The 8,264-nt window shown below is 36.4% G+C and overlaps 1 pseudogene; it reads right to left on the bottom strand.

The window, feature by feature from the left end:
- Nucleotides 1-3,639: 3,639 nt before the first annotated feature.
- LOC138170879 (actin, cytoplasmic 1 pseudogene) lies at nt 3,640-4,927 on the bottom strand (annotated as a pseudogene).
- Between the last annotated feature and the right edge of the window lie 3,337 nt (nt 4,928-8,264).

Here is an 8,264-nt window from a genome sequence, read left to right as displayed (position 1 = left end):
TCAAATTTTCTTTTCCATTCTGCTTTTCTCATCAAGAATACTTGAAAGTCCTCATTTCATTGAATGACCATATTTTCCCCTGAAGCATCACACTCAGTTTTACTGGGTAGGTGATTCTTGGTTTAAACCCTAGCTCCTGTGACCTCTGGACTATCATATTCTAAGCCCTTCAAATCCTTAATGTAGAACCTGCTATGTCTTGTGTCATCCTGATTGTGTTCCCAAAATACTCAAATTGTTTCTTTCTGACAATTTACAATATTTTCTCCTTGACCGGGAATTTTGAAAATTGGCTGTGATATTCTTAGCAATTTTTTTGGGAGGATCTTTTTCAAGAGTGATCAGTGCATTTTCAATTTCCATTTTGCCCTCTGGTTCTAGAATATGAAGGCAATTTTCCTTAAGAATTTCTTGAAGAGGGTGGTGTAGCAGCAAGCACCCCAGCATCCCTAGGGTGGCTGCCAACACAGGTTATTGGATCTGCTATGATAAAGGAAAGCAACGCAAAGTGGGTTAACAAGCTTATTTTAATCAGTCAAACATATATCGTTTTCCTAGTTCAGGGGGAAAAGGTCAGCACCCCGAACTTCAGCGTATACAGACAGAAATATCAAGTCAGAGAAACAGATCAAGTAGACAGGTTTCCAAACTGTCCAACCATTACATCCATACCAAATCAATATCTGGGTTTTTCAAAGCCGGGGGCTCTCAACAATGGCTCCCTAGAGTCTCATCTGATCAAATCACAGAACACTTCTCAAAGTGAGCCCCAAAGTAAAGCCTCACATCAGGGATTATATAGCCTTCTCCTGGCTCAGAGGATGTAAAAACCTTATTGACTCACTGGCCAATCAAGGAGTATCTACTGAAAACAAGTCTCCCACCCCAGGCTCCAGGTGCACTTTAGCCTAGGGACAGGGAAGAACTTAAAAATTAATATTTCCATTACAGGTGGCTAGATGGTGCATCCAATAGAGCACTGGCCCTGGAGTCAGGAGGACCTGAGTTCAAATCTGGACTCAGACACTTAAAACTTAACTAGCCATGTGAACTTGGGTAAGTCACTTAACCCCAATTGACCTCCAAAAAGCAAACAAACAAAAAAATAAATAAATAAAAGAGTTTCTTGAAGGATTATTATCTAGACTCTTTTTTTGATCATGACTTTCAGGTAGTCCAGTCATTTTAAATGATCTCTCCTGTATTTATTTTTCAGGCCAGTGCTTTTCAAATGAGATATTTTACATTGCCTTCAATTTTTTTTCATTTGTCTGGATCTGTTTTATAGTATCTTAAATTCTTAAAAACTCATTTGCTCCAATTTAGTTTTGAAGGAATTTTTCCCTTCAGTGAGTTTTTGAAATTCCTTTTCCATCTGGCAAAATCAGCTTTTTAAGACATTCTTCTCCTCATTGGCTTTTTGGGCTTCTTTTGCCATTTGGGTTAGTCTATTTTTAAGGTGTTATTATCTTCAGTATTCTTTGGGTCTCCTTTAGTAAGCTGTTGCCTTACTTTTTGTGATTTTCTCATTTCATTTTCATTTCTTTTCTCAATTTTCCCTCCACTTCTCTTACTTGATTTTCACAATCTTTCTTGAGTTCCTACATGGCCTGTGACCAATTCATATTTTTCTTGGAAGCTTATGATGCAGGAGTTTTGACTTCATTGACTTCTTCTCATTCCATGTTTTGATCCTTTTTGGCCTCAAAAAAGAATTCTCCAGTATGATTGCAATTCCTCTGCTTGCTCATCTGGCTAGCCAATTACTGGCTTTTGAGCTCTTTGCCATGGTCGACCTCTGCTTCCAGAGTGGAGAGAGCTATGTCCCAAATTTCTGTGGTTTTCACAAATGTTGTCAGAGGTCTAAAAAGAGTGACCCCTTTACAGCCATCATAAGCTCTGACACACTGGTATTTCTCACCCCAGGACCACTACCCAAAACTGCATGAACCAGATTGAAGCAGGTCAAAGCAAGAGGGATTACCCTCTGAATGGTCACTTTGTCCCCCTATGATCTGCAGGCCAGGATGTCTGGCGGCAGCCATGTGGCAGCAACTGCATCCTCCACACCTATGCCATTTCCTGGCGTCAGGGGCCGGACCACACTCCTCTTCACCTGGTTCCAACACAGTTCCCCATTGACCTTTTACTTTTTCTTTGTTTTTTAAATTTGATAAGTCTGGAAACCATCACTCCTGCCAGTGATTCACTCTCCTGAAGTAGGCTCCTGATGGTGTGCCACTGGACAGGCCCAAACCCCAGGTCTTGCACAGCTCATGCAGGACCGCTCTTGGCTCCTAGCTTGTTGTGATAGAACCTTCCTGTCGGCCTTCCAGGATGCCTTTAGCAGGAGATTTGTTTCTCTCTGTCACTTTGTGGGTTCTATAGCTCTAAAAATTTTTAGAGTCATATATTGCAGGTATTGGAGGTGGTTGGTGCAGAAGCTTACACCAAGTTCTTGGTTTTAATCTGCCATCTTGGCTCTACCCACTAAAATAGTCTTTAAGGCAAATTTACATATGACATTCAAACACTGGGACCAGCCCATTGGAATCATGCTCTCTGAAGTAGAGTTTGATGCTTGGCAGTTCAACTCAAAAAATGCCCTCACTGTCTAGTACCTTATCTTTCCGGGTGATCTTCAAAATCTTCCTAAAACAATTTATGTGAAAGTAATTCAGTTTCCTTGCATGGCACTGTTTCACTGTCTTGGTTCACAGGCATACAATGAAGTCAGTACAGTAGCTCTGTAGATGTTTAATTTGGTAAGCAAACTAATACCTCTTCTCTATCAAACTTTCCTTTGGAGCCTCAAACACTAATCTCTGGCAGAGTTTTGCACCAACCTCATCATGTATGTGTACATTCCACAGGTAAGACAACTTATTCACAGCATTCAAAATTTATTCATTTGGTGTATCTGATGTTTCCACATATTAATGGTGTAGTGCTGACTGTTGGAAAACATGTTTTCTTGTTGTTAATTGTTAGGGTAAAATTAGAAAAATGTGCCAGACAATCTATGCTTGTTGAATCTTAACCTCAGAGACTAAATTCAGTACATTATCATCTGCAATGAAAAAGTCATTTACCAACTCTCCTTCCATTTTAGTGATGAAATTCTTTGGGCAACCAAGCTCCTCCCACATGGGTCTGCTCAGCCCCCAGCCTGGTGCAATAGACCATTCCTACCAGCCTGCAAGGCTGGCTTCAGTAAGATATTTATTTTTCTCTGTCGCTTTTTGGGTTCTGTACCTCTAAAATCTGTTTGGAGTCCTATTTTACAGGTATTGGAGATGTTTGATGCAGGAGCTTAAGCAAGTTCTTGCTTTTACTCCACCATTTGGCTACGCCCCAGTCTTTTTTTTTTTTAAAGATTACATATTTCACATTTAAAGCAATACTAGTACTTTCTGTTCTTCCCCCTCCCCATCTGGTTCTTTATTATGTTGTTCCTTTGCTCTAGCAAAGGACACCCTTCATAGAGGCTTATAACTGTGTAGTAATGTATTATATAACATTTGGAACGACTATTAAAAAACAAACAAACAATGAAAAAAAAAAAAACAAATGTACCATCAGAGTCATGAAAAAGCACTGTAGAACTCTGGTGTTGTTTGCATTTTCCTCCAGCATATTTAGACTTCTCATCACCTTCACTGATCCAGTTTTTAAATACTGAGTCAAGCACAAAAATAAAAAAACAAAAACAAAAAAGCAAATAAATCTATGCCAATCTCATCTCTTTTTTTTTGGACAATTGTCATGTCACACCCTTTGACAAAAAAGAAAACAAAACGAAAACACCCCAAACTGTCCATTTAGAAGCATTTGCAGTGGACAATGGAGGGTCCAGATTCATCATACTCCTACTTCCTAATCCTGATCTGCTAGAAGGTGGAAAAGGATGCCAAGATGGAGCCTCCAATCCAGACAGAGTATTTGTGCTCACGTGAGGCAATATTCTTGATTTTCATTGTGCTGGGAACTAGGGCTGTAATCTCTTTCTGCATCCTGTCAGCAACCCCTGAGTACATGGTGGTACCACCAGACAATGGGATATTGGCACACAAATCCTTATGGATGTCAGCATCACACTTCATGATTGAGTTGAAGGTAGTTTCAGGGATCCCACAGGATTTCATACCTAAGAAAGGGAGTTGGAAAGGAGGTTCTGTACAACCAAACCTCTTGCTGCCAATGGTGATAACCTGACCACCAGGGAGCTCAGAGCTCTTTTCCAGACAGGAGCTAGATGGAGCAGTGGCCTTCTCTTGCTCAAAGTCTAAGGGGACATAACACAGCTTCTCCTTGATGTCACACATGATTTCCCTTTTAGCTACAGTGGTGAAACTGATGTCAGTCAGGATATTGGTGAGGTAGTCTGTAAGATCATGGCCAGGCAGATCCAGATAGGGGATGGCATGGGGAAGGTCATAACCTTTATAGATGGGCACAGTGTGGGTCACACCATCATCAGAGTCCATTATAATACCAGTAGTACAACGAGAGGTATACAGGGATAGCACTGCCTGGATGGCAGAGTACATGGCTGGGGTGTTGAAGGTCTCAAATATAATCTGAGTCATCTTTTCTCTGTTGGCTTTGGGTATCAGGGGAGCTTATGTGAGAAGAACATGTTCTTTAGGGGCCACATGAAGCTCATTGTAGAAATTATGATGCCAGATATTCTCCATGTCATCTCAGTGGGTGATTCAATGGGGTACTTCAGGGTTAGAATTCCTGTCTTGCTCTGGGCCTCATCCTCCATATAGCTGTCTTTCTGGACTATACCCAGCTTCACACCCTGTTGTCTGGGGCACCCAACAATGGAAGGGAAGACAGTCAGAGGGGCATAATCTCCAGAAAAGTCAGCTTTGCACATTCCATAGCCATTGTCAACAAGAGCAGCAATATCATCATCCATGGCAAACTTTGAAGTGGCAAGTTTAAACCTTTGAAAGAGAGGAGGTGGTAACCATACCTGGATGCATGGGGAAGGCAAGTACATACTGGATGGAAGAGCTCACAGCTTACCTTTAATTTCTTTATCTGAAAACTGCCTTTTCGTATCCTTTGACCATTTGTTGATTGGGAAATGTCTTGTATTCTTATAAATTTGACTTGGTTTTAGAAATGAGGCCTTTACCAGGGAGAGTGGCTGTAAAAATTCTTTCCCAGTTTTCTGCTTCCTTTCTAATGTTGGTTGCATTGACTTTATTTGTGCAGAAATTTTCAATTTAATGTAATCAAAATTATCCAGTTTGCATTTTATAGTGTTTTCTGTCTCTTGTTTGGTAAGAAATTCTTCCCTTCTCTGATAGGTAAACTATTCCTTGTTCTCCAAGTTCCCTTATAGAATCAGCCTTTATAGCTAAACCATGTACCCATTTTGACTTTATCTTGGAATAGGGTGTAAGATGTTTGTCTATGCCTACTTTTTGCCATAATAGTTTCCAGTTGTCTTAGTAGGTTGTGACAAAATTTCTTATCCCAGTAGCTGGAGTCTTTCAGTTTGTCAAATATCATATTGCTATAGTCATTGACTACAGTGTCTTATGTGCCTAATGTATTCCACTGATCTACCATTCTATTTCTTAGCCATTACCAAGTAGTTTTGATGATGACTGCTTTACAATGCACTTTAAGATCTGGTAAGGTGAAACTGCATTTCCTAGCAATTCTTCTCACTAATTCCCTTGATATTCCAGACCTTTTGTTCTCCAGGATTAATTTTGTTCTTATTATTTATTACCTCTTTTAAATAATTTTTGTTAGTTAAACTGGTATGGCACTAAATAGGTAAATTAATTTAGATAAAATTATCATTTTTATTATATTAGCTTGGTCAACCCATGAGAATTGATGTTATTCTAGTTATTTAGATCTGCCTTTATTACTGTGAAAAATGTTTTATAGTTGTGTTCATATTGTTCCTGGGTTTGTTTTAACAGGTAGACTCCCAAATACTTCATAATATCTACAATAACTCCAAATGAAATTTCTCTTTCTATCTCTTGCTGTTGGGATTTGTTAGTAATATATAGAAATGATGAGGATTTATATGGGTTTATTTTACATCCTAAAACTTTTCTCTAGGATCCTCTAAGTATACCTTCATAAAATCTGCAAAGAGTGGTAGCTTTGTTTCATCATTGCCTATTCTAATTCATTCAGTTTCTTTTTCTTCTCTTACTGCAAAAGCTAAACTTTCTAGAAACATACTGAATAACAATGATAATAATGCATATGCTTGTTTCACCCCTGATCTTATTGGAAATGCTTCTAGCTTAGCCCCATTAACTATGATGCTTGCTGAGAATTTGAGATGCTACTTATTATTTTAGAAAAGATGCAATTTTTTCTATTTTTCTAGTGTTTTTTGTAGAAATGAGTGTAGTATTTTGTCAATATCTTTTTATGCATCTATTGAGATAATCATATGTTTCTGATATGGTCAATTATGCTGATAGTTTTCCTGATGTTGAACCAGTTTTGCATTCTCAGCATAAATCCTACCTGGCCATACTGTATTATCATCATAAGTTGTTGTAATCTCTTTGCTAATATTTTATTAAAATTTTTGCATCTATATTCATTAAGGCAATTGATCTATCACTGTATTTCTCTGTTTTGACTCTTCTTGAATTAGGTATGAGCATCATATTTGTATCAAAAAAAAATTAGGTAGGGCTCCTTCTTCACTTATTTTCTTATACAGTTTATATAGTTTTGGAATTAATTGTTTTTTAAATGTTTGATAGAATTCACCTGTAAATCCATCTAACCATAGAAATGTTTACGTAGGGAGTTCACTGATGGTCTCTTCAATTCCTATTTTTTTTTTTCGGAAATGGAGTTATTTAAGCATTTGATTTTCTCTCCTGTTAATCTGGACAATTTATAATTTTGTAACTAATCATCAGTTTCACTAAGATTGTCAAATCCATCGTCCAGTAGTTGGGTAAAATATCTCCTAATTATGGTTTTAATTTCCTCTCAATTGGTGTTTTTCTTCTTTCTTTTTTTTGATCAAATTAATGAGTGGTTTATCTTTTTTACTGCCTTTTAAAAAATCAAATCCAATCAGTTTTAATTATTATGTTAATAAGGTTGTTTTTTTACTTTCAGTTCATTAATCTCTCCTTTGGTTTTCAGAATTTTTAATTGGGTATTTAATTTGGAATTTTATTTTTTCCTATCTTTTCTAGTTGCACATCCAATTCATTGATCTCACCTTTCTCTATTTTAATCAAGTAAGCACATAGAGGTATACAGTTTTGGTATGTTGCCTCATTACTCTCATTCTTTTAGATGAAGTTATTGTTTCTATAATTTATTTTTTTGACCCATTTATTCTTTAGGAATATTTTTTTTAGTTTTCAAATAATTTTTATTGTATCTTTCCTTGGCCACTTTTAACATGAAATTTTTATTGCATAATGAACTGAAAGGGATACATTTAATATTTACCTCCCTTGCATTGGATGGTGAGAATTTTATATGGTATATATGGTCAATTTTTGTGTGGGTACCATGTATCACTGAGAAAAATGGATATTACCTTTTATCCCCATTTAGTTTTATCCAGAGGTTTTAAATATCTAAGTTTTTTTTAAAATTCTGTCCAACTTCTTAACTTCTTTCTTGTTTATTTTGTGCTTAGATTTATCTAGTTCTGAATGGGGGAGCTTGTGGTCCCCCTGGTACTATACTTTTGCTCTCTGTTCTTCCTGTAACTCCCATAACTTCTGCTCTAAGAATTAGGATACTATTTCACTTGTGCCTATATGGTTAGCATTGATAATATTTCATTGTTTATGATAACTTTTAGCAAGATGTAATTTCCATCCTTATCTCTTTTAATTACATCTATTTTGCTTTTATTTTTTTTGAACCATAATTTTTGTTACCTTCTTTATTTTTTTGGATTACTTTGTATTTTCTTTTGCAACATGGATAATGTGGAAATAAGTTGTATGACTTAACATGTATAATTGATATCAAATTGCCTGCCTTCTCAAGAATGAGGGAGTAGCAAGAGATAGGGAGAGAATTTGGAATTCAAATGTTTTTTAAAAATTATTTTTATAATTTTTTACATTATATATAATATTTACATTATATATAATTTTGTATTAATTAAGAACTATTTAATGAAATAAAGAAATTAAATAATTAAAATATTATAACAAAAGAAAGTTTTGCGTTGTTCTATAAGAAAAAGGGAGACAAAGTTTTTTTTTAGAAAGATTATTTTGGCA

Source organism: Petaurus breviceps, unplaced genomic scaffold (assembly GCF_028583685.1).
Source record: "Petaurus breviceps papuanus isolate PSGF00001 unplaced genomic scaffold, PetGlider_PUasm1.0 40, whole genome shotgun sequence".
Taxonomy (NCBI): domain Eukaryota; kingdom Metazoa; phylum Chordata; class Mammalia; order Diprotodontia; family Petauridae; genus Petaurus; species Petaurus breviceps.
The sequence above is the reverse complement of the archived record's forward strand: the minus strand, read 5'-3'. Positions and strand labels throughout refer to the sequence as shown.